The sequence below is a fragment of the Oryctolagus cuniculus genome, chromosome 2 (genome assembly GCF_964237555.1).
Source record: "Oryctolagus cuniculus chromosome 2, mOryCun1.1, whole genome shotgun sequence".
Lineage (NCBI taxonomy): Eukaryota > Metazoa > Chordata > Mammalia > Lagomorpha > Leporidae > Oryctolagus > Oryctolagus cuniculus.
In genome coordinates this window covers 42,917,931-42,944,204 of record NC_091433.1, presented here as the reverse complement: position 1 = coordinate 42,944,204, position 26,274 = coordinate 42,917,931, and the positions used below count along the sequence as shown (strand labels likewise).

At 55.0% G+C, this 26,274-nt stretch overlaps 1 long non-coding RNA gene across 2 annotated transcripts in view; it reads right to left on the bottom strand.

Moving 5' to 3' along the window:
* LOC103345245 (uncharacterized) overlaps positions 1-26,274 on the bottom strand; it is an 88,460-nt gene that overhangs the window by 14,024 nt on the left and 48,162 nt on the right. For both annotated transcript variants that reach the window (XR_011386237.1, XR_011386236.1), the window contains one exon: positions 23,461-24,152. This is a non-coding gene — a long non-coding RNA (uncharacterized lncRNA). The remainder of the gene's footprint in view (positions 1-23,460; positions 24,153-26,274) is intronic.

Below are 26,274 nucleotides of genomic sequence, written 5' to 3'. Positions count from 1 at the left end.
GGTTCCCTAAGTTGTGTCCAAAAAGCGACTTTGGGTGCCAGAAATACAATGCCCAGGCCCTGTGCGGCACAGGCTTTGAGCAACATGCACATATTTACTGTATGTCCTCCCCACCTCCCCTGGGATGCTGGGCTGGGGGAGAGACCGTCTCCCCCATCTAGAATGTCCAGCCTCCCTGCCTTGTTGTATTCAGCCACAGGTACAGCACTGGTTTGTAGGGAGGTGACAAGCCAAGTGTGCATGGGCGGATGGATGGACAAGCAGAACAACAATTGAGGAGGGGAACAGCCCACATGTAAGCATGGAGTGTCCCCACGGAGAGCGGAAGTTGAGGGTGAACTTCTGAGTGGGATCGCTCAGGAGGTGGAATGGAGGCAGCATGCTCAGGGAACTGCAGGAGGGCACGGTGGTTCCAAAGGCATTGATTGACTGGCGGCCGAGGCAGAACAGACGTGGGCTACGGACCCCAGGTTCATACCCCAACTTCCCCCACACATTCCCCCCATCCCGAGCTCCTCAGAGTCCTGTCTGGTCTCATTCATAAAATGAGGCTCAATTTTACTCTCCCCGGAAAATGGATCAGTCAGGCTCCAGGCAGGAGAAAGAAGTGCACTCAGGTTTAAAGCAGCGGGATTTTAAACTGAGGAGCCGGTTGTCCTGATGACAGGATTGCAGAGAGGCCCCTGAGATGGGCGAGGGCAGTAAGATGCTGGCCTGGGGCTGCAGGTGGCGGGCAGGGGAGGAGCTGAAATCCCAGAAACAGAACAATCTGGAAGCTGTGGCCCCAGGTGAGCCTGGTGGGAGGGCCAAAGGCCAAGACCTGAGGCAGCAGAGAGATCCACCCACTCCACTTAGGGTACCTCACTGTTCCCAGGCTGCCCAGCCCCAGCCAAGGCCCCAAGCCTAGGTGCCCTCCCTCCCCTGCAGAGCAGCTCTGGGGCGAGGCCCAGCGGGAGGACAGAGCACCAGGGGCACCTGGTGTCAAGGAGGAGGCTGGCTGGCTCCACGCTGGCTGCCCCAGCCTGCCCCGGATGAGGGGTCACAAAGGTAGAACCCGGTGAGTCAGGTCCAAGCCCCTGGGCTGGCCTGGGGCTGATGACCTTGTGGTCAGTTCTCTGCCCAGCCAGGCTGCTGCTCCACCCTGTTGCTGGGGCCCCACCTTGGCCCTTGCTGGAAGTCTGGCTCCTGCTTGGGCCTGGCCTGGGGGACCCACCCTGTGGGTCACTTCACCGGCAACCCCAGCTATTCCTGGCACGCTCTCTGGGCAGGCCTTGGCCAACTCCCCCACTCTGGGTCCCTTCTCCAGCTCCTGGTCCTGCTGTGGGTCACCCTGGGAGGCCATCTGTGCCACAGCCCCATGGGGGCACTTGCAGCTTCCCATTCCCCCAACCTCCCCACCTGCCGCCTGGGGACAGGTGCTGGGACACACAGCTCTCCCTGAGTCCTGTCGCCACCCTGAGCTGCCATCGGCCTCCATCTCCCAGGTTGCACTGGCAGGTGAGGAGCTACAGAGTCAGGGCACAGGGGGCAGGCGGTGGTCAAAACCGGCATTTTCCAGAGCCTTGCAGGCACATCCTGGGGGGAGGGAGAAGCTGAGGTACACAGCCCTGCCCTGTGTGAGGACCCCCCCCCAGGCTGAGCGACCTCCTCCCCCAGGCCTGGTTTTTGTTTTTGTTTTTGTTTTTTTGACAGGCGGAGTGGACAGTGAGAGAGAGAGAGAGACAGAGAGAAAGGTCTTCCTTTTTGCCGTTGGTTCACCCTCCAATGGCCGCCGCGGCCAGCGCACCGCGCTGATCCGATGGCAGGAGCCAGGTACTTATCCTGGTCTCCCATGGGGTGCAGGGCCCAAGCACTTGGGCCATCCTCCACTGCACTCCCGGGCCACAGCAGAGAGCTGGCCTGGAAGAGGGGCAACCGGGACAGAATCTGGCGCCCCGACAGGGACTAGACTCCGGTGTGCCGGCGCCGCAAGGCGGAGGATTAGCCTAGTGAGCCGCATCGCTGGCCTGGGCCTGGGGGTTTTAAGGAAGCAAAATGAATGTATCTTATCTTGCTCTGGAACCTTCCTGAGGGAAGCTCCTCAAGGCCCAGGTATGACAGCTCTGACGGCTATGCCCACCAACAGCCTACCTGGGAACACCGCATCATCTCCCCAGCTCTGCCCTCGCCACTCGCTCTCTGGGCCAATCCTGTTCCTGAGAGCTTCCTCCCCACTGCTTCCTCCCGTGGCCCAGATTCCCAGGGGGGGACCCGCATGGAGCCGTCTGTCCCTGCAGCCCATCACTGGAAGCACCACCTAGGGCACCCCTAGACCATGAATGTGTATGGGGAGACCTGGGTTTGAGCCACACCTGCAGGGCTGGGTACCTTCGGACTCATCCCTCCGCCTCTCTGGGCTGTCGTGGTTGCATCTGGGAGCTGGGGGGGGGGGGGGGCAGTGAGGCGGTGCACCTGTCCTGTCTTCACCAATGATTTGTTTCAGAGACCCAAATGGGACAATCCACACAGCAGGGCACAGCTGGCGAGCGTGAGGGTGCGTGCTGGGCGTGCATGCCTTCAGAGGGCCAATCCTGCCTATTGCACGGGCAAGTTCTAGGTTGTTGACACCCCTAAAACGCCTCGCCCACAGCCAGCACCCACCTTGGGCGGAGGAAAGAACTAGGAGGGGCCTTCAGATGTCACAGGCTCTTTAAAATATGTCTCTTTCAGTCCCTGAAAAACTGTTTTAAATTGCTGAGATGCCGGAGGAGCAAAAGCCGCCCGGGCCGTGTTCACTGCCTCCCACCCTGTCTCCCTGAACCCATCCTCCCGAGGCTCCGAGGCTCCCGAGGGGTGCTCCCTCACCCCCACCCCCAGGGCAAGGGCAGCCCGCACTATGCTGCTCGGCCTGGTGCTTGGACCCACTCCAGCCCACAGCCAGGATTACACGAAGCTCTCCTCGGAGCATTTGAGCCAATTAAAAAGACAAATGACCGCCCGCTTATCTTCCCTCCACCCCCCCCCCCTTTTCCACTCCCACATCTTGGGCCCGCCCCTCCAGGGAAAGGACCTAGGAGCTCCAGGGCTTGGGCGCCCCTCCTCCCCGCCCCCACCCAGCCCTGCCCTGGGACGTCTCAAGGTTGGTGATAGATGGAGCTTCTCCAGCCCCTCTCGGAGCTTCTGAGTGTTCCTGAGACCTTGGGCTGGAAGGGAGGAGGTGGGAGGGCCTGAAGTGAAGCAGAAAGGCTGTAGGCTCCAAACACAGGTTTTCCACATGGAAAACGCCTTGGGGCTTATTCTGAAACTCAGGCTGTGGGGCCTGGTGCTTTACAGCGGCTCTGCTTTGGACATTCATCCATTCGTTTCATTCATTCATTCATTTCACTCACTCCACGCTTAGCACGGCTGGAGCCCAGCGCCGACCAGCTCTGAGACCCACAACAAGTGCTGGAGCCCTTGACTTCCTCAAATGCCCATCTCGGGCCAGACAGCAGGTGTGCGCCCAGTGCCTCGCACAGCACTGGGCACACACAAGGCATGCCACTGGGGCTCCTCCCCAGGATGACAAACTCCAGACGTGTGTTCTAATCTCACTAGGATACGTACTTCACCTCCTACTGAGATTGGCTGAAGAGTCTCACGGTATCAATATCAAGTTTATCCTGAAATCTAACTGTAAGAGCCAAAGCCTCCCCCACCCTGATGAACTCCTATTCCTCCTTCAAAACCCAGTCCACTGGTTACCTCTCATGTTTTACCTTCTCCTCTGTCTCCCAGCACCTTGAGCTCACATTTCCCTTCTTACCCTATGGCTGTGTAAATGTTCCACAAGGTTGATGGATACCAAGTGCCAGCCACGTGCCAGGCACACGGCCAGTTCCGGGGAATGGCTCAGTAACAGGAGACAGGAAATCCACTCCCCCACCCCCGCCCCTGCCCCGCGGCACATACTTGAGTTGGAGAAAACAGACATAAACACATCCTGGGAGCGAAGCGACTTGTGTGTCCTGGACAGTAGGCTCCGTGCCTCCTTTCTCCTCGTGTGCTCAGAGACCGCACGGCGCCAGCAGAGCAGGAGCCCCTGGCTGTTGCTGGTCCTGCCCAGACGGAGCTTCAGTCTCAAGGCATCTCTGCTCTGGGAAGACGAGCAGGGGCTGCTCTCAGCCCTGGTAGTGGTCACAGTCCATGGCGCTGCACTCCGGAGCAGCTGAGTGCCCTGTTTAGTGGACCCATCTGTAGACAACAGTGGGCCCTGATACAGCACAAGCTCCCCCAGACTCTTGGCTGCTTGGAAGCCAACTGTTTGAAGAAGAGCATTTTGAGTAACGTTTAGCTCAGCCAAGCCTCAGAGTCACGAGGGTCCCAGAACGACAGAGCTAAAAAGAAATTCTGGGCAGGCCTCACAGCAGAGCAGGTGAAGCCACCCCCTGGGACTCCAGCTCCTCATACGGAGGGTCTGGGTTCGAGTCCTGGCTGTGCGCTCCATCCCAGCTTCCTGTTACTGTGCACCTGTGAGCAGCAGATGCTGGCTCAAGCACTGGGGCTCCTGCCACCCACACGGAGCTCTGGGCTCCTGGTTTTGATCTGGTCCGGTCCTAGCTGTTTTGGGCATTTGGGGAGTGAACCAGAAGATGGAGAATTTCTCTCTCTCTCTCTCTCTCTCCCCTCCTCCCTCCCAGTCAGCCTGACTCCCTCCCCCACCAAAGAAGGCCACTGAGGCCCCACATAGGGAAGAATCAAACTGTAGACTAACAGGATCCCAGAGACCATCCACTTCCGGGAGAGGGAATTTGTGGGTCTTAAGCTACTAGGCCACTTCTGCACACACCACCAATCAACAAAGCACTGTCCCTGCTGGGCTCAGGCAGAGGCCCAGGCCCTTCGGTGCAGCTGTCCAGCACACATGACGGAGCAAGGACGATGGTCATGACGTTGAAGGTGGCACACACCTACTGGAAATGTGTTTTGTGTCGAGTCCTTACACATGCAGCCTCATCTGAATCTCACAATGCTGTGAGGTTTTATCGTCGCATTCTGCACATTGCCCAAGGTCCCACTGTAGTGATGCAAGTGCCTGCCCAGCCTGTGACCCGAAGTAGGCCTTGCAGGAGGCCAGGTGTGCCAGGGAGGCCCACGCGTGGCCTGAGGACCTGCTTGGAGCCACAGGGGCTAACACATGTGCTCACAACTACACAGCCCTGCTGATCCTGGCCGTCTAAGCTGCCATGTATTAGCTTCCACTCTGAGTCGGGTACCGGGTTGCAGAGTTGACAACCAGGGCCTCACACTCACCCTCAAAGTCCTCCCCAGCAGGCACTGCGGTTTTTGCTTTACAAAGCAGAGAAACAGGCTCAGAGAAATGGACTGACTTGCACAGGGTCACACGCCTCACCCAAAACAGCACCAGACCTATCCAACCCCAGATCCACATGCTCTCCCTGACATGAGTGGCCAGGCCTACATTTGGCTGCACTTGCAGGAGCCTCTCTGAGCCAGTGCAGCTCCTGGCTCGCAGCAAAGACCTGGGTCCCGGAGCATGGCACACACTCCCACCCGGGCTCCCACCCTGCCAGCCCCTAGCACCCCCAGACACTAGACTGCCAGGGCCTCCAGGGCAGGTCTTGGTCCTAAGCCACTGGGTCCTTCCTAGCCCAAGTCTGATATCTGTCCAAACCTGAAGGCAGGAGTTCATGGAGTCAGCTCTGCCTCCAACCGGTTGTATGATCTTGGGCTCACCCGTGAGCCCTGGGCCTCAGCCTCACCTGAGAAACAGAGCATTCCGGAGCCTCCTGGGGGCGGCTGGGGGTGGGCCAAGCTCCTGCAGGTACAGAGCGGGACCTCACATGCCGAAGCACCGTTCACCACCTGCCAGCTGAGCCACTGAGCCTCAGGTTCTTCCTGCACAGGACGGGGACGCGAGCAGCCGAATCCTTCTCACCCCTCACTGTGCAGACCAAGTGCCGCTCCGCGGCCCGCTCAGCCCCGGGCAGCTGGGGGTGGCCACGTGCTCTGTGAGCAGCCACCACGTGATTCTCAGAGGAGTGGTGTCCACAGCACAAAACCAGCAGTTACGAAATGTTGCAACTGCCCCCCATCCTGCAAATGTCCCAGGTACCATCCTGGGGTCCCGCATGGCTGGGCCCGCAGGAACAGGGCAGTTGGACCCCTTCCCAGAGTGAGCTGTTTCCCGGGCCCTTCCCCTTTCATGCACAACAAACTAGAACTTTCTGGCAATCCCTGGGCAGCTGTAGCTGTTCCCTGAGACATCTCAGTGCCCTTGAGAAGGTAGCTGGCCAGCGGGAGTTTAGTCTGAATTCCATTCTGAGGCCTCCCCCTGCTCTGGAGCCCAAGGCCTTGAAGATGCTGCATGCTGTGTGGGCTGGGAAAGGCGAAAGTAACAATGTGGAAGGCATAGGAGCAGAAGACAGAGACCATGAGCTCAGCCGTAGTCAGGGGTCAAGGCCGGAAAACAGGAGTGCAGCCACAGGCTGCAGTGTCCCCCGCTGCCTGAGGCAATTATTCGTGGCGATAAGTAAAAACAAGCCTCCTTCAAAGCTCCTTCAGCTCACAACCTCATCCTGGTTTCCAAACACAAGGCACTCCCGCATCCTCCCTCCCAGAATACCAGCACCCTGCCAGGGAGCCCGGCCTAGCAGTGTTTGGGCCTTAGCCCATCTTTCCCCTGCACTTTTCTGCCTTTCCTCCTTCCTTCCTTCTCTCTCTCTCTCTTTTTTTTTTTTTTTTTTTAGTTTTACATTTATTTATTTGAGAGGCAGAGTTACAGACAGAGAGGGAGAGACAGAGAGAGACCTTCTATCTGCTGGTTCACTCTCTAGATGGCTGCAACTGCTGGAGCTAAGCTGATCCAAAGCCAGGAGCTTCCTCTGGGTCTCCCACATGGGTGCAAGGGCCCAAGCACTTGGGCCACCTTCCACTGTTTTTTCCCAGGTGCATTAGCAGGGAGCTGGATCAGAAGAGGAACAGCCAGGACTCAAACCAATGTCCATATGGGATACTGATGCCGCAGGCAGAGGCTTAGCCTACTATGCCATAGCACTGGCCCCTCCCCTGCACCTTTTAAATAACTGATGCTTGAGGTCATTCTCCATGGCCCCCAACCCTAGGGGCTGCCCTGAGTCCTTCAACCAGCGTGATCCTGTGGGGCTTCCAGGCTTTATTATGGTCTGAATGAGCCCCTCAACATCCCCATGCTAACGTCCTAACCCACACAACCTTAGAACGTGAGTGTATTTGGACATGAACCCTTTAAAGGTATAATTAAGGTGTAGTGAGGTCATTGGGCTGAGCCATAATTCAAGAGGATGGTGTGCAGAGGGAAGACCACGCGAGACCACAGGGAGAAGGCATTTGTACACCCAGGACAGAGCCCTTGGGGGACAGCAATGCTGTCCACTGCACACCTCAACCTTGGACTTCCAGGCCCCAGCACTGTGAGAAAATTGACGTCTGTTGTTTAAGCCAACTGGACTGTGTTAGAGTGACACTGGAAATGTAGCACAGCTCTCATAGTCACCTGGGTGCAATTTAAGAGATGTAATTTGCTCAGCCACTGTTTGCCTGGCACCAGACTAGATAGTGTGGGTTCAAGGATGAATCCTTCAGAGAGCTCATGGTCCAACACAGGAGCTCAGAAGGTCAATGAGAGAATTCATCTGTGCCACCCGGAGGAGGAGCACCTGTTAGGAGGGAATGTCAGGAGAGACTGCTGGGAGGGGGTGAAATCAGAGGGATTTTTAAAGGAGTGGCTGACTTGCCTGGCAGAGAAGGAGAAGGGGGTGTGCACACTCGGCCCAGGGGACTGCCTGTGCAGGGACGCCCAGCGCCAAGAGGCAGTGCGAGCCCACTGGGGCGAGTGGTGGGAAACCACGCACCCTCTCTGTCTGCTTGTGCTGCTGCAGCAAACACCCCCAGAAGGTATCCCAAACAACAGGCACCTATTTCTCCCAGCTCTGGAGACTGGAAGCCCAACAGTCAGGAGCTAGCACCCGTGTCTGTGGAGGGTTGCTCTCTGTTTCCAAGATGGCACCGTGTTGCTGTGTCCCCACATTGCAGGAGGCAGACGGGCAAGAGGAAAGGAACTAAGCCAGTTCCCTCCAACCCTTGCATAAGCCAGTCCTGGGGAGGGGCCCTTGTGGCCGAACCACTTCGGGAATGCCCTATCTCTTAATGCCACCATGATAGGGATTTGATTTCAACGTGAATTTTGGATGGGGCTACATTTCTGAGATGAGTTTACTGATGAGTTTTCCATCTGTAAGATGGGGATACAGTAGTCTTCCTTTATACCCAGTTTCAATCTTCCAGATTTTACCTACCTATGGGCAACCCTAGTCCAAACAGATGAAGTGGAATATTCCAGAACTAAACATTTCCTGAGTGTGACATTGCATGCTGTTCCGGGCAGCGCAGTGAGACCCTACGAGGTCCTGCTCCTTCCCACTGTGTGCTCCGTTAGTCACTGAGTACCCAGCTCAGTATCAGTATCGCAGCGCCTGCGTGCTGGATCCCCGGCTATCCGCTGGGGGTCTTGGGATGCAGGTCGGGGCGGGGAGAGGGAGGCACTACAACAGCATCTCATGCTGCTGGTGTGCCAGCGAGACAATGGGGAAAGAAGGAAGTTTCCAAGTGTCACATCCAGTAAGCCCATCACAGACCTTTCATACCTTTCATTCATTCACCCCCTTCCACCCATAATGCTCATCTGGCAGAGGCGTCCGTCAACCCAGGCCAGGCCTGGTCTGGTCTTTTTCAACAAATTTTCTATTTTAGAATTGACAGATTTACTGAAAAGGTGCAAAGACAGCACAGGGTGTCCCTATGCCCCTAGCCAGGTTCCCCTGCTGTTAATATTTTATGTTAAGATGCTACATTTGCCACCATGAAGGCTACCAATACTGTTATTGACACGTTGTTACCTAAAGTCCACATCTCAGATTTCCTTAGTGTCCACCTAATGGCCTTTTCCTCTTCCAGGATCCTACACTGTATTTAGTCCTCACGCTCTCGGGCTCCTCCTGGCTGTGACAGCGCTGCTTGATTTCTTTTCTTTTTTTTTTTTTTTTTTTTTTGACAGGCAGAGTGGACAGTGAGAGAGAGGGACAGAGAGAAAGGTCTTCCTTTTGCCGTTGGTTCACCCTCCAATGGCCGCCGTGGTGGCCATGGGGTGCAGGGCCCAAGGACTTGGGCCATCCTCCACTGCACTCCCTGGCCACAGCAGAGAGCTGGCCTGGAAGAGGGGCAACAGGGACAGAATCTGGCAACCCGACCGGGACTAGAACCCGGTGTGCCGGCACCGCAAGGCGGAGGATTAGCCTAGTGAGCCGCGGCGCCGGCCTGATTTCTTTTTATTCTGGGATACAGCATTTGCTGAGAAATGTGCTCAGGGACAGAGTACGGAATAAGGAAAGAGCTGGACTTGTTCTGGGAAAAATGTTTTGCAACATTGCGTCATTGGCCTTGTCTACAATATACATGAGACGTCTCTGTTCACCCAAGAAACCTAAGAATCTGTGCTTATTATGGTCTCAGTTCACTTCATGCTTTGCCTAAGAGATAATAACTAATTCACATGTATTTGTCAGTGTGCATATGCGGCTAACACACTGTTAGAATTCACCGCGCGTGACCGGCAGAGCCTTCCCGCCGGCCCTTCCCTGGTCCCTGGCGTGCTGTGTCCGTCTCTTGAAAGGGGAGAGACTGCCTCTCTGAGGCCTGAGGAACCCCCCGGGGCTGCAGGTGCTCGGCTGTGCTCCTCGGAGGACCTCTGCTACAGCTGGGTGGCCACACCCAACACCCACAGCGCACACAGTGGGAACAGAGGAATAGACGCTTCCACTAGCACTGGTGGCTGCTGATCATAAGGGTCGAGTCAGGGTGGGGGCTGTCGCCATGGCTCTGCCTCCTGGATCAGCTGCCCAGGTTGCTTGCAGGAGTCCTGATAAATAGCCTCCGCACCTTGCTTTGCCAAGCCAGCACTTTCTGTTTGGCACAGTTGGTCCTGGGACTTCACATCAGAAGGGGGAGGAACCCTAGCATTGGAAGCAACTTTTATGGCCCGGAGCATTGAGAACAGCAGACCCCTCCTCCCGCCCCACACCCACTCCCGCTGGCTGCAAGGCCACAGGAATACACCATGCCACACCCCAAGCTGAAGTTACTTCTTCTGGAATCTAAGAGCTTCTTAGTGACTCAAGTCATTGTGGGAAAACTCCAAGAAAGAAAAACTCCCCTCTGCTCCCCTCACGGAGGGTGAGGCGTCATCAGCTGAGCTTGCCTTGGGAGACCTGCTCCCGGGTATTCAAGGCACGCATTTAGAAACAGAATATCCTGCACTAGGGCTTATACAGTAGGACACAGCACTGTGTATGTAACTATTTGCTTTTAGAAATCTGGGTTCCCTCCCACTTTTTTTCTCTATCTGTGAAATTCTATTTTTTTTTTCTTTTTTGCTGTGTGGGCTCGGCTGGTGGGGGTCTGCATTCCCACAGGGGTCAGATGATCCTGAGTCTTCCTCCTCATCCCGGGAACAGCAAGGGAGACTCCACAGTCCTGTCCCATGTGGCTTACAGAGTGACCGACACCCAGTTTCCTGCTTCCCTTCCAAAGTTGTGTCCACTCCCACAAACCCAGCCATGGAGTCATGGAGAAGGTGGCTGTGTTGAAAACTATTCCCAGTGTAACCCTTTGTTCAGGCTTCAGACCCTTTGGCCTGGAGATGATGGCAGAGACAGAGACTCAGTTTGTCTTCTGTGGCTGTCATAACAAAGGGTCACACACCTGGTGGCCGTTCTAGCAGTCAGAAGCCCGACAAGCTGTGGGTCGGGCCCCACACCCTCCTAAGGCTCTAGAACAAAATGCTTTCTGCCTCTTCCAACTCCTGGTGGTTCCAGGAATTTCTTGGCTCGTGGCTGCAGGGTTCCAGCCTCCATGTCTATCCTCGTGTGGCTTTCCCAGGGTGCTCATGTCTGCTCCTCTTCTGTCTCCTAGAAGGACATTTGTCACTAGAGTCGGGATCCACCTGGGAAATTCAGGATGATCTCATCTCAAGACACTTACATCTGCAAAGACCTAATTTCCAAATAAGGTCATATTCTTAGGGTCCAGGGGTTAGGGTGTAAATGTACCTTGTTGGGGGCCACCATCCCATCCACTACAGGAACCACTGGTTTGGCCTTTACTTCACAGATGAGGGTCCATCCTTCCAGGAAATATGATAAATGCAATGGGATGGAGGTGGGGTTGCTTTTCAAATAGTGTTCAGGGGAGGCCTCTCCGGAGTCACGCCATTTGACCCCAGAACTGTGGGGAGCAATCCGGACTAGACTAAGTTACTCGAATTGGGACTTGTTCTGTGCATCTGCTCTCCCACAATATGGCGCTGGGAGAGAAGTAAACAGCTTCCGCACAGCTGCCTCCAGTTCAACCAATTAACTGTAGGACTTGCTCCTGATTGGAGAGCAGCGTACTCGGCGTGTGGGCAGCCGAGTTGGGATTGGCAGAGAAGGACTATAAAGGAGGAGAGAAACGGCATGCACGGGGAACATCTATGGGGAACATCTAAGGGAACCCGTGCAGCCCCCCAGAGAGCCGGCCGGCGGTGTGCCGCTCCCCTGCGGAAGTGGGGAATGCGGCCAGGGGGAACTGCCCTTCCACGGAGGTGGAAGGGATAGTAGCCAACCCGGGAAGAACCAGCAGCAAACCCGGGGAGGGCCGAGCAGACGAAAGAACAGCGCAGGGTCCTGTGTTGCTCCTCCACGAAGAGGGGGAGCGACACAGAACTGTAGAGGTGACAGTGCGAGTCACAGAAAGTGGGAAAAGCCTTCCCCACAGAGGAACCTACCATTCAGTGCTGTGTGCCTGGCCATCGTGTTCGTGTTTTTGCAATAATTCACTAGGATATGTCCATGGGATGGTCTCTGAAGCCAGAGACTGTCTTCTGCTGGTGGCACCCCCACACCTGTCACGTGCTGCACACACAAGAAGAAAGCCAGCACACAACTGGAGGTGAGGAGGAATCCCTGGCTGAGAGGCCTCACCTGGTGCCTCAGGGCTGGTCAGGAGCCACGCGGAGACAGCACACCAGAGCACACCAGAGCGCTCGGGTCTCCTGAGCAAGTTGGCGCATTTCAAAGGAAGCTCATTTCCTGGGCAGCTCTCTTTAAAGTGTCAGCTTGCTGTGTCAAAACAGGCGTGAGCACGCGATGGGACAGAGTCACAGCTCAAGTGCAGGCCTGATCGGGTAAGAATATTACCACTGCTCTAACCTCAGGAAGCCTCTTGGAAATGGCTGGTCTTGAGAGCAACAAAGCAGCACGCACCAAATCCATATATTGGTTGATTCTTGGAAGTCAACCCAAGAAGCCAGGTGGCTATAAGATGCAGGAGGCAGAGCAGTGTGAACTGATGCATGTATCGCGGCATCAACGATTATCAGCAGGGACCACTACAGTTAAGAAAAAGACTTGGCAGGGCTGGTGTCGTCGTGTGGCTGGTTAAACTGTTACCTGAGATGCCAGTATCCCACAGGAGCACCCATTCACATCCTCGCTGTTCCACACCCAATCCAGTTCCCTGCTAATGTGCGTGGGGCAGCGGTGGAAGATGGCCCAAGTGTGTGTGCCCCTGCATCCACGTGGGAGACCTCGATGATGTTCTGGGCTCCTGGCCTCAGCGTAGCCCAGCCCTGGTTGCTGCAGTCATTTGGGGAGTAAACCAGCAGTTAGAATATCTCTCTATATCTATATCTATAGATAGATATACATATAACTATTTCTCTCTGTCTCATCTGTCTGTCTCTCCCTCTCTTTTTGTAACTCTGCCTTTCAAATAAATGAATAATCTATATGTATTTTTTAAAAAATAGTAAGCCTTGGGCCAGCGTGGATGGTGGGCCAAGTGAACTCAGATCAGCAGGATGTAGGAAGTAAGTGAAACAGGCCAGCATTGTAGGTCATACAAGCAAGGTTTGATGAGGTCTGAAATCAGCAAAGGCCAAAGACACAGGTGGAAAGATGAGTCGGTTGGTCACACAGAGCACAGGTCAAAGCAATTGCAGGACCTTGGATAGTTCCACAGGATGCGGGCGTTGGGTGACTGGTCGGTTTAGCCCACAAGTTCCACAAGACCCACAGGGAACTCTGAGATTTAAAGAACTTGGTGTGCTCCTGGTGTCTCTAACCCTTCGATCTTGAGGGACAGAAGGGGTGCTACTCTCTGGATGTACCTCCCAGCAGTGCCTTTTTCAGCACTGGTAAGGTGACAGCACGCTTGGCAGCTGTTACAGCCACTGTGAAGCAAGAGAGAGCAGGGCCCGGTGCTGTGCTCCAGGCCTCCCACTCCCAGTGACACGGACCTCACTGGGCTTGCCTGTTCCAGGCGCGGGACCTGGCTGAGTCCCGAGAGAGGTGATCCTTGGCTGTTCAGAAATCTTCTGGTCGTGTCAGAGCTCTGTTACGTCAGAATGAGCAGGGACTGCAGAATCACTTTTTTTTAATTTTTATTTGACAGATAGAGTTAGACAGTGTGAGAGAGAGACAGAGAGAAAGGTCTTCCTTTTGTTGGTTCACCCCCCAAATGGCCTCTACGGCTGGTACTGCGCCGATCCAAAGCCAGGAGCCAGGTGCCTCCTCCTGGTCTCCCATGCGGGTACAGGTGCCCAAGCACTTGGGCCATCCTCCACTGCCCTCCTGGGCCACAGCAGAGAGCTGGCCTGGAAGAGGAGCAACCAGGACAGAATCCGGCGCCCATATGGGATGCTGGTGCTGCAGGCGGAGGATTAGCCTAGTGAGCCGTGGCGCCGGCCCCAGAATCACTTTTTAGCAGAGTAAGAAGTTATGCTTCTTTGAGGCTCCACTTTTGGTGGCTGTGAAGGGGAGGCCATGACACCTTCCACAGTGCAGCAGAGGCTCCAGGGGTGCTCACTGTCCTAGGACTGGGACCATTTCCAATGTGGCCTCCAAGGTTCCTTTAGAGTCATGGTGAGGGCGCATGCACACCTCTCAGAGGGGACACTGCTTCATCGACAGACTCTTCATCCCCTGCCACATCCCAGCTGCCAGGGTTCAATATGTCACTCGGATGTCAAGTGTTGGAAGCTTAGTCCTCAGATGCATAGGTTGAGAGTATCAGGAGGTGAAACCTTTGGGGAGGATCAGGATTAGATGGGGTCCTCAGGGTAAGGACCTCGTGATGGAACTTGCAGCTTTATAAGAAGAGGAACAGAGCCCCGAGCTGGCACAGTTGGTCCATCTTCCACTGCTTTCCCGGGCCATAGCAGAGAGCTGGATCAGAAGAGGAGCAGCCAGGTCTTGAACCGGCACCCATATGGAATACCAGAGCTTCAGGCCAGGGGTTAACCCACTACGCCACAGCACCAGCCCCAGAGTATCAGGATTTAAAGGGGGAGAAAGCCTGAACTTTTTAAGTGAGCTAAACCAGATCTCTCACTTCTTGTTTGTAAAAGTAGAGTCACAGAGCTAGGAGAGCTTAGCGTCCCCCATACTCTTATCTTTATTCTGCACAGCGGTGAACTATTACAACTTACTGCGACTCCTTTAGTGTACGTGACCAAAGTACAATGCGGGCCAGAGTAAGCGAGAGTGAAATGCTCGGGACACCGGGCACTGCTGGGTCCTGAGACCCAAAGGAAGTCACCAGAAGCTATGCTCGCTTTCACCATTCTCAGCTGTCATCCATGGGCATGAGCTTTGTGGTCTCCTATAGCCGAAAAGCTTTCCCCATACTGAGAATTAATACCAGCTCCTGACTCCTACGGCAGCCTTAGCAACCCCGTAGAGCCCTCCCCCTGACTAGCCTCCAGACACCTCAGGGAAGGGCACTTGTCTGCATCACGCACCTGCCGCAGACTCAGCCAATAGGAGCTCAATGACTGGCTGAGCTTGCACAATCGGGGTGACACAGGCTCTCATTGGGGGAAGGCTGGCAGAGAATAGCACCTTAATCAGTGTGTTTGCAGGGTCTCCCAGCTCGTCAGTGGCACTGCAGGGTGAGCACTCAAGTGTGCTGGCTCCTAACCCAATGCTTCCCCCCCGCCATCAGCTCCCATTCCCAGGCCCATGGGCAGCCCCTGCTTACCAAGTGGTTGGTGTATGACTGTGCTAGTTCAATCCCTCAGGAAATTAGTGGGCACACGCAGCTCCCATTTGAGGACCAGACGGCCAGAATTTGTGGTGAGGCTGGTCTGCAGCCCTGGTTAAGACTATAATTTGCAGATCCTAAATACTCGTCCGTAAGCTGCTCCTTGCACATCTGAAGTGTGCTGGAGGCAGAATGGTTTCCCATCTCCCTGCTCCTATGTGAGCAGCACATGATGTCAGGAATCCAAACGCCTCCAGCCAGGACACCTAACAGGCACCGCCCCTGAATCCGCTGTGCTTCTGTGAGAAAACACACCAGGCTGCTGATTTCTTCAGCTGCTTGCTCTGAAATCATTGCTGCCTTTACTGTCGACAGAAACTTCCCTTTTGTGCCCAATACTGGTCCCGCCCACTCCAAGTGAAACAGCCAATAGCACTACAGAGATTTCAACCACAGCCAATCCACAGGGAGCTCCTAGGTGCCCGGATGAGGGAGCTGGATGGTGCCTGAGTGAGGTCTCACCCTCCCACCTTACACACAAAGTAGGTGGGAACATGAGAACCCATTCCCTCAGAGCAGAGGTTGATGGCAACCTCGGTTCAAGAAATACTGACCAGAGACAATGGCCAAGGGCTCCCCGGCATCAGAACACAGCCCCACAGCCCACACTCGGCCTCTCCTGGTTCTGTTCCACGACTATTCAAGTCCAGGGGATGCCAGAGCTATGGTCCTGTCTCCCTCAAGGGAGGGCTGGCTGGCCACAAGGGGAACCCCAGCAGAGCCCTGACACCTGAGGGTGTTGGCGCTGGGTCTCTCAGCCCCCGAGCTGTCCCCTCCTGATGCCCAGAAGCCCCCAGGAGACCAAGCTTCGGCCAGCTGCGCCGCATCTCTCTGAAGAGCTGCTGGCCTGCTAATAAGGGTGATTTACGAGAGTCAGCTAGAAGGAAGCCAGGCTCGCCCCGACACAGAGCCTGGTCCCGGGGGTGCGGGATGAGTGATGCTCTCCCGAGGGGCCAAGGGCTCTGGCGCGAGTCAGGGATGATTTAACTCCTCAGGGACCCAGCGTTTCCCTCCAATAACTCACTCTCCCTGAGAAAGGGAGTGGCAGCCCCCCAGCCTGGCTGGCGTCTGTGCTGGCTCAGAGGAGGAGGTACTCCGTGGGCACTCCGCAAGCATCTGCCAGTCTCCATGGCCAGTGTCCTGCAGCCGGCTTGTAGAGGGACCATAACGCTGCATCTGCATCCTGACCAGGGACATCTCCTGGACAGCGAGCAGACGAATGGGGTGACTCTCAGGGCCAGGCTAGGACAATAAGCAGGGGAGACAAGGGGACCTTTCCAACCATAAGATATGTGTCGGATCAGGAACTGCGTCCTGAGATGATGGGACCCTCATCAGTTGAAGCAGACACTGAAGTTGGGCCCGCATCACATGCACACAAAGTTACACAGGCTCGTGAGGATGTGGGGAAACCACAACCCTAGCACGGCTGGGAGGAATTTGAATGGTGCAGCTGCTGTGAAAGCCGCCCCAGCAAAGTGGTTCCTTAAGATCTTAAACAGCAGGCGGTGTTGTGACAGAGGGTTAAGCCGTCACTTGTAATGCCAGTAACTCTTATCAGGGCACCAGCTCGAGTCCCGGCTGCTCTGCGTCCAATCCAGTTCCCTGCTAATGCACCTGAGAAAGCAGTAGATGATGGTCCAAGCACATGGGTCCCTGCCACCCACATAGGGGACTTACTTGGAGTTCTTGGATCCTGGCTTTGGTCTGGCCCAGCCCTGGCCATGTGGCCATTTGGGGGAGTGAACCTGCAGTTGGAAGATGTTTCTCTGCCTCTCCCTCTGTTACTCTGCCTTTCAAATAAATTAAATGTCTTTTTTTAAATAAACCCTTAGGGGCAGATGTTGTGGCATAGTGGGTGAAGCCACTACCTGCGATGCCGGCATCCCTTATGGGCACCGGTTCGAGTCCTGGGTGCTCCACTTCTGATCCAGCTTCCTGGAAAGCAGTGGAAGGTGGCCCAAGTGTTTGGGCCCTGCACCCATGTGGGAGACCCAGAGGAAGCTCCTGGCTTCGGCCTGGCCCCACTCTGGCTAATGTGGCTATATGGGGAGTGATCCAACAGATGGAAGACTCTCTCTCTCTCTCTCATTTTCTGACTTTAAAATAAATCTTTAAACATTTTTTTTAAAAGTGAACCAGCAGATGAGAGTGTGTGCTCTGTGTGTGTGTGTGTGTGTGTGTGTCTGTTTCTCTGTATTTCTCTGCCTCTCAAATAAATAAATTTAAACTTTTTAAATGGTTAAAATGATAACCATATTCTGCATATCGTGCTTTGTCACAATTTTAATAAAAAGAGAAAGTGATGCTGGGTGATCACGAGAGAAGGGGCTCTTGGCTTCTTGAGAACCTAGACTTTATGCAGTTTTTTGAGCACTGGGGGTGTTGGGCTGAACCTAAGAGTGTAATTACCGGGGCTGTGGGCCAGGTGGTGCAGGGAGAGTGCAGACAGGGGCGAACTCACCCTTCCAGCCATTCCCTCCCAAAGCACTCTTCGGCAGCACCTCCCTGCGGAGTAACAGTCAGTACAGCAAGAACACACCAGTCACCATGCTGAGCCCGGCATACACATTGTCCCTTTAAACCACAAAGGACCAGAAGATCAATACCGCTGTCACAGAGGAGGACAACTAAGACTCACCGTGACTAAGTGTCTCGCAGACCAAGGGGCCAGGGAGGTGGGGAGGAAGATGGCCGGGAGGTAGCGATTGAGCTGGGCCGTCAAGGACCACGGGCTGCAGTAGCTGGGAATGCAGTGTCACGCTCATGGCTTGCACTCATGGCCAGGATTTCAGCCCTCCAAGCCTCAGTTTCCTCATCTGTAAACTGGGATAGTCACCCTTGCCCCGTGGGTTTGCTAAAGGATTAAATGAGATGACAACACCTCGTGCCCGGCATGAAGGCAGTGCTGAGAACCCCGAGCTCTCCGTGTGAGCATCCATTGGTTCTTCACTGCTCTCATTGCCCCGAGCAACTTCTACCACGTGTGAGAGGCCTCTAAAGGGTTTTTAGAGAACAGAATTGAAAGATAAGTTTATTTGGGTGCAAAAAGTTTTGAAATCTGTGCACAAGGGGGTCTTCAAGGAGCTCATGAAGATGAGCACTATGAAAGCATGATGTGAGGCCGGCGCTGTGCTGCTGTGGGCTAAGCCACTGCCTGCGACGCCAGCATCTCAGCTCAGCACCAGCTGGAGTCTCAGCTGCTCTGCTTCTGATCCGACTCCCTGCCAATGCGCTGGGAAAGTAGCGGAAGATGGCATTTACATTCAAGACATGGAGGGAGTTCTAAATCCCTGACTTAGGCTACTATTGTGGCCATTTGGGGAATGAATCAACAGATGGAAGCGCTCGCTCTCTGTCTCTCTCTCTCTCTGTGTCTCTTCATCTCTCTATTGCTCTTTCAAAATAAGCAAACAAATAAATCTTTAAAAAAGAAAAAGCTATGCATGGATTTCAAAATACTTCGCACCACAATAAACATCTTTTTCATGAGGGACTCTGGTATTAGGGCACCCAGTGCCATCCAGCGGCTGTGGGGAGGGCAGAGGCCCCATTTTGCTGGTCTGTGGGTCTCCAGCAACAGTGTAGGAAGCACACAGCAGATGTCTGAGCAAACGGTGGAGTAATAAACAGACGCATGATGCTCTTTCGCCAAAAACGGCCTCCTGTCGCTATAATCAGAGCCCCGGCCACGGAGGGGGGAAGGCCACAGAGACCCCGGTAATGAGGACAGCCTGGGCTCATGCAACCCGACAGCCCGACGGGCCGTGCCTATTTCTGGCTGAACCGATCTGAAGAAGGATAAGAAGGGGCCGGCGGCTCTGGCTTTGGGAGGGGCCAGCCTTGGGCCTGTGGGTACGTGTGCCTTGTCCTCTGCAGACAGGCTGGGAGGAAGTGACCGTCCCGGGCCTTCGGGGCCCTGGCCGCCATGGCCCCTGAGGACAGCCTGGCGGTGGAAAACTGGAGCCTGTGAAAAAATGAGAGTGGGAAATGGGAGTCGAGGAGCCAAGGGCAGCGGCAGATCTGCTAGCAGGCTGTTTTTGCTTTTGTCTCTGGAGGAGGAAGAGGATGCAGAGCGGACAGGGGACTCACAGGCTGGCTTCCTGCGTGGCCTGGCCAGGGCGGGTCGCGCTAGATAATGGCTGATAGCGGTGGAAACGTGGAAACGGGGAGACAAGATAAAGGGGAGGCCGGCCACAGAGCACAGACCCGCGGAGCCAGGGAGGAGCGGCCGAAGGGCCGAGGGAGACAGCGAGGAAGCAGGTCTCCCTGCTGTGACACTGACCACACTGACATTGGTCCCGGTGGCTGGGGGGCGGGCACAGTGTGCGGACTGCAGCTTCCGCCAACAATCCCAGAGCAGCCTACAGGGCTTGCTCCCAGGGCTTCCTCCAGCTCTGGTGAGCACTGCGGTTCTGTGGGAGGTGGCTCCAGTTCTGCGCAGGCTGTTCCTCCTGATGCCTGGGGTTCCCTGTCTACGCAAGGTTGAGGACTCCTGCTCCTGCACCGAGAGGCCTCAGGGAGGAGATGGCGCCGGCGGGGACAGCTCCGCTGGGAGCCTCAAGTGCCTGACCCGGCAAACTGGCTTCCTTTTTGAACCTCAGCTTCCTGCGCTGCTTGTTCTTGGCCATCTCCAGCGTCTCTGGACTCCTGGCGCACGGTGCAGGAGGCTGACATGTAGGAAGGGCAGCGCTCTCTCTTGTCAGTCCAGGTGGCTGCCCTGGCTGGACCCCAACCTTGTCCCTTCTCCTCTACAAAACCTGCCCCTGCCACCCAGAGCTCAGGCATTCCCCTCAGAATCGCTGGGTTTTGCACAGCACCCCAGCTTTCTTTCTCATTCACCCCCTCGCCCTCCGTTACGGAACACCTCCGTGTGCTAGGCGGGAGACTACAGTGAGGACAAGAGTGACAGTTCCTCCCCCATGGGGCCACCAATCTGGTGGAGAGGACAAGAAATGAACAAATAGGGGGCAGCATTGTGACCTAATGGGTAAAGTCACTGCCTGCAGGGCTGGCATCCCAAATGGGCACAGCTGCTCCACTTCTGATACAGCTCCCTGCTAATGCTCCTGCGAAGGCAGCAAAAGGCGGCCCATGGGAAATGAACAAATAATCATTACAAAGCATGGCATGTGCTTTCAAGGATTCTGCGAAAGATGAAAGTTGGGGTGGGGGTGCTGGTGCCCAGGTGAGCGGCCAAGGAAGAAGCCGGATCATTTGCTGGCACCTGGCCACTGACCTCCTGGGCCAGGCAGTATGTCACACACACCCAGGGAGAAGGGAGGGGAAGGTGACATCCAAGGACTGGGGCAGAGGGAGAAAGGGGACAACTCCACTGAGAGGAACGGGGCATTGTATGCTAACACAGTATTTGCCAGGCGAGGGAGTGGAGGGGGCTCTGATAACTCTCTAAACAAAAGAGTTTGTCCTGGGCACGGGGAAGCCTCTTCAGTGCCTGCAGGAGCTTCCGAAGGAATCCAGCTCTAACCACCTGGAAATCAGTCATGGGGTGACAGCTGAGCCCAGGAGCACCCCGGAAATACTGCCCTCAAGAAAAGGAACCAACAAATCTCACCTCCTACCACAAAAATAGTGGCCACTATGGAAAAACTGTCCTGGGTCTCTGCATCCCCTTCGTCCCCTCACTGGGCCTTCCTCCTCGGTATTTATGGTCAGCACCTGGCACTCTCAGAAAAGAGCAAGGGAATTACTCATTCACACTAAAGTGACCCCGACCTTTGGTGTCTGCCCACCTGGAAATACTTGTGCTTTAAAATAAAACAGATGAGGGGCCGGTGTGTGGTGTAGCAGGTAAATCTTCCACCTGCATCGCTGGCATCCCATATGGGTGCTGGTTCGAGTCCCGGCTGCTCTACTTCCAAGCCAGCTCCCTGTTAATGGCCTGGGAAAAGCACAGCAGATGGCCCAAGTGCTTGGGACCCCTGCCATACACTGGGAGACCTGGATGATGCTCCTGGCTCCTGGCTTCCTCCTGGCCCAGTGCTCACCGATGTGGCTAACTGGGGAGTGAAGCAGCAAAAAGATGTCTCTGTCTCTCTCAAGTGTGACTTTCAAAGTGAATAAATAAATCTTTTTTGAAAAACAAGACAGGTGAAAGGCTCACGGGTGGAATTGCAACCTTTTCAGGAGGAAAGATAGGAGGCTACTGAGGCTAGTCCCTCAGGATCAGAGAATTGACTTTGCTTTCCCAGTTGCCCCCTGAAAACTGCTGTGTGCTCCTGTCCAGAGGCACAGTATTCTGCCCAGCCCCCCACGGCTCCCCCCACCCCGTCCTCTGGAACTTCCAGAAGAGTCGTGATAGGAAGGAGCAAGTGGACCTCATGCCGTCTGGATGAGGGCGCGCACATGCACCCCCTCGTGTACTCCCAGCCACTTCCTGGTCCTGCTCTCTGGGCCAGGACCCCAAACACTGCAGTGGGAGACCCTGATGAATGCAGACCACACGGTAAACACAGTGACAAAACAGACAGACCCAGCCCTGCTTTTCTAAGCCTCTTTTCATCCCAGGAATGTGTGTTTAAGAGGCAAAGTCAAGTGCTTTATCTGCTGTCACTTGATGTCATGGAAAAAAGCCCTGCATTTGCACTCAAAAATCCAAGGTTTAACTTCTAGCTCTCTGCAGCCCATTTAGCGCCCTTAACCATAGCACAGGCGGGAAGACTTTGCACTGATGAGTCTCACATGAGAAGAAATCCCCCAGGTAGACTCCTGATCCAGGGGCTGTGCTGGGTGCTCCCCCAGGGGCCAGCTTCAGTGGCCATGCTAGGCGGCTCCCCTGTGAGCTGGGGTGAGTGGGCTGGAGGTTTGCTGCCCAACAGTGCCTCCCCGTTCTCTGTGCCATCAGTAGAGTATGCGTGCGCATTAAATGAGATTCAGCCAGGAGGCCGCCTGGCACAGGTAAAATCCCCCCCTTACAACGCCCAGCTTACACGGGCTTGCGTTTGCAGCCCGAGGGGCTCACCCACAGGCACTCCTCTTCTCTGCCCCAGCTTTCCAAGCAGGGCTCAACAGCCACTTCCCTGCCCCACCCCCCACCCCCCTACCCGCATTCCCCACACCAGACTTTGCACCAAAGCCCCCAGGTGGCTTTAGTAGCAAGTGTCAGGCACCAAGCTAAGCACCCTCATTGTTTCATTCCCACCCCTGAGAAACCACCTTACCGTGTCTAACAGATGAAGATGCCGAGTCGGCAAAGGCTAAGCAATGGACAAGCATGTGGCACAGAGCTCAAGACACCGATGAGGGTGCCCGCATCCTACACCAGAGTGCCTGGGTTCGAGTCCCAGCTCCATTCCAGCTTCCTGCTCATGTGCATCCCAGGAGATAGCCAATGATGTCCCTGCCACCTCGTGGAAGACCTGGATGGGAGCTCCTGGCTCCTGGCTCCAGCCCAGCCCAGACTCAGCTGTTGCGGATATTTGGGGAAAGAACCAGCACATGGAAGATCCTCTCCCTCTTCCTCTTCCTCTCCCTTCCCCTCCCCTCCCCTTCCCTCTCCAGTCTTCTTTTAATTAAGTAAAACTTTCAAATAAATTAAAAAAAGCAATTTGCTGGAACTGAGTGCATGGCAGGGTTTTACAACAACACACCCATCCACACACATTTGCATACTTGCTTCTCCCTGTGCTTGCAGCTCCCTCACAGAGCAGCCCTGGGCAACCAGGTGAGATCCCTGACCACATTTCTAGAACTTTCCTTAGGATGTGGCACAATGGGGAGGTGGGGGAGGTTAGAAAAGATGAAGATGGAGGAGGGATGCCAACAGGTCAGAATTTCCCATCCTCTCAGGTTGGGCCTTGGTGGGGGGCTGCCTGTGTGCCTCTGCTGGGGTTAGGCTCTAGGGGCTGGGGCAGATGGGAGAAGGGAGAGCTCCTAGGGCCAGCCAGGGCTCACAGGCTACCCAGGGATGGGGTAGGGATGAGGAGTGGACAACAGGTCTAAAACCAAACAGAGCCAAGCCGCTGGGACAAAAGTGTCCCCGTGGTCCCCTACCCTGCTGGGGATTTCAGTTGTGAGGGAGGCAGTGGCTCCGGTCCCGTGCACCCGCCCAGGGCCGAGAGAAAGGCCAGGAATGGTGGCCCAGGACCCACCCCACTGTGCCGCCCTGTGAGGCCAGGCTGGAAGGCCGCAAGGGGGGAATTCTCATGAGAATTCTGATAAATGGGCTCCTCCACCCCTCCCCCTCCCCCAATTAAAGCGACGGAGATGCAGAAACCACTTCCAAGCCAGGCATGACATCAACATTGCAGTGATAAGGGGTGGACAATGGGGTGTTAGACTCACAGCAAAACACGACTGGATAAGGCCGGCTCCTGATACCCAGGCTGATGGGAAATACCATTGTCTGTCCGCCGTCAGCTGAGTCCCCGGCGACAGGGATTCCAGGCGGGGGAGGGGCGCTCCACAGGCCCCCGGGCACCGGCGGAGGGCCGAGGAGGGCGGGGCAGGGACCGGGGCTGCGCGCCCCGGGGCCGGGGCGGAGCGGGGTAGGGGCAGGGGCGGGGGCCAGGCCCCGGGGAGCCGGTTCTGGGCACCGAGCGAGGCCACGCGCTCGGTGGGACCCCGTGCCACGTCCGCGGGCTAACGTGTTTCCCTTCACGGGCGCCAGCAGCCCTGGCCTGGAACCTGCCGCCGCTCGCAGGCCTGGGTCAGATCCCGCAGCAGGAAGACCACGCCACGGTTAGGCAGGGCTGAGGGGCGGCCCGCGGCTCCTCCGCGTGCTGTGTGTCCCGTGCTGGCTTCACTTGTGGGCTCATTGGTTTTTCAGAGAAATTTGCGTTAGTTTTATCACAGTAACACGTACACATAGTTTTCGTATTTCAAGTCCATTCTTTCGAATATTAAAGCAATAACAACAAAAAATAAAAAAATGCGTTTCCTGGCCAGTGCCTCCTGATTTCCTGTCTACGTCTGCTCCTGTGCTGCTCCAGGATTCACTTCCATGCCCATCTTCTGATGCGTCCACCTAGGTGTGCCTAGAAACGAGAAGCGGGCACCATTACACAGCCCTCCCCTTCTCCTTAACCCCGCCATTCTTCCAATGTACTTACAGCATTTAACTAAAACAGCAAACAACGACTTATCTGCGAGCAAAATTATCATTCTGAACTCCCTGGAATACCGTGTTTTGGTGGAAACGCCTGCTTCTGTACTGTCCTGGGAAGGGGTACGTTTTTTGCTTGTAAGGTCCTGAGTTCTAGGCTGGATATCAGTTTTTCTCGGCATTTTAGAAGGATTGCTCTCTCGTCTTATAGTCTGACACAGCCCATTCCTGAGCCTTTGTAGGACACCTGCCTTGCGTTTTTGCTGGGAACTCTAAGGAATCTTTTCTGCTCCTGTTGGAAAGTTCAGTGTCTGCATCACCTATCACGTGTCTTTTTCATTCATTGTCCTAGATTCTCAGAAGGTTCTGGTCATCTGGAGATTCATAACCTTTAATTCTAGGACAAATTCATTTTTCCTAACTTATTTGTACCCTTCCCAATCTCTTCTCTGTTTCCTTTCTACAACTTCGAGTAACTGAATATTAGACACCCTAGATCGATACTCTAAATGTCTCATCTTTTATTTCCTTTCTACATCTTTATCTTTTACTTTAAGAATGTTTATGGGGCTGGTGCTGTGGCGCTGCAGGTTAATCCTCCACATGCAGGCCAGCATCCCATATGGGCACTGGTTCAAGTCCTGGCTGCTCCATTTGCAATCCAGCTCTCTGCTATGGCCCGGGACTGTCATATCCCTCACACTTTCATGCGTGAGCCCTCTTGAACTCATATGTGCCTGTCTCAGTTTATAGCACGGCATCTCTTGAAATGATTTCTGTGAACTCTGACCCGGCTGTGAACAGTTTGCTTTTGGCCATGTCTCCAACCATCTCTGTTTAGCAATGCTTCTTATATAATTCTTTGTATTGTATTAGCACATTATCCTTGGCTATGATATCTGTCTAAGTGCCAAGCAAAATGAAAGTGCTATTGCTAGTGATCAGAAGGACCAGGGCTCAGGAACTTAATTCAGTTGATACAAGAAGCCACAAGAGTGGCCAGTCTTCAACTTGAAGTTGAAACGTGTTGAATGAACTTGACTGGTCATGTTCAATTGTGAAAGAAAATAGCACAATCAGAGAATATGTACAAAGTGCTAAAAGTATATCACTGAATGCTAGGTTTAGGGGCCGGCGCCATGGCTCACTTGGTTAATCCTCTGCCTGCGGCACCAGCATCCCAGATGGGCACTGGGTTCTAGTCCCGGTTGCTCCTCTTCCAGTCTAGCTCTCTGCTGTGGCCCGGGGAAGGCAGTGGAGGATGGCCCAAGTGCTTGGGCCCCTGCACCCACGTGGGAGACCAGGAAGAGACACCTGGCTCCTGGCTTCGGATCAGCGCAGCTCCGGCTGTTGCGGCCATTTGGAGAGTGAACCAACGGAAGGAAGATCTTTCTCTGTCTCTCTCTCACTCACTGTCTATAATTCTACCTGTCAAATAATAATAATAATAAAAGTAAGTTGGGATGAGAGAGTTCCTACTATCTTTTAGTTCTCAGGGGATGGAATCCTTTTATAACAGAGAAGCCTATTGTCTGGTTCTGCACCCTGAAACTGTCGTTAGTTCGGGTTCTTACCTTGACTAATTTGGGAGGAACAAGTGGGTAAGACAACATGATTGCCAGTCTCCTCCGTGCCTAGAGTCAATGCCAACATTAGCTTCCTGCCCACATCAGTCACTGAGCCCACAGCAGCCACGAGAAAGCAGCCACCAGTATGGGAAGCGCCTGTGACTCCCCAAGGCTTCTGTGTGAGGCTCCAGCCACTCCTCTTGCTTCCCAGACCCTCCACTTCCCTCCAGGAATGGCTCTCTGCGCCGAGGGAGGGGCTTCCCTTGCCAAGCTCGCTGCCTGTCTGCACCCCCGTCTGCCTGTGCCAGGCCCTGTGGCCCCTTGTCCTCTGTGTCTGCCACAGAAGCAGGCTGCGGCCTGCCTTCTTCCTACCGTGCCCGCCCCCTGCTCCCTCCTTCCCCTACGCGTTCCCTTCCTCAACTTCCTGAAGCTCCTGAGAAGGCAGAGGGCACACCCGCCTCTGGTGAAGTTGGTGAAATGCCAGCC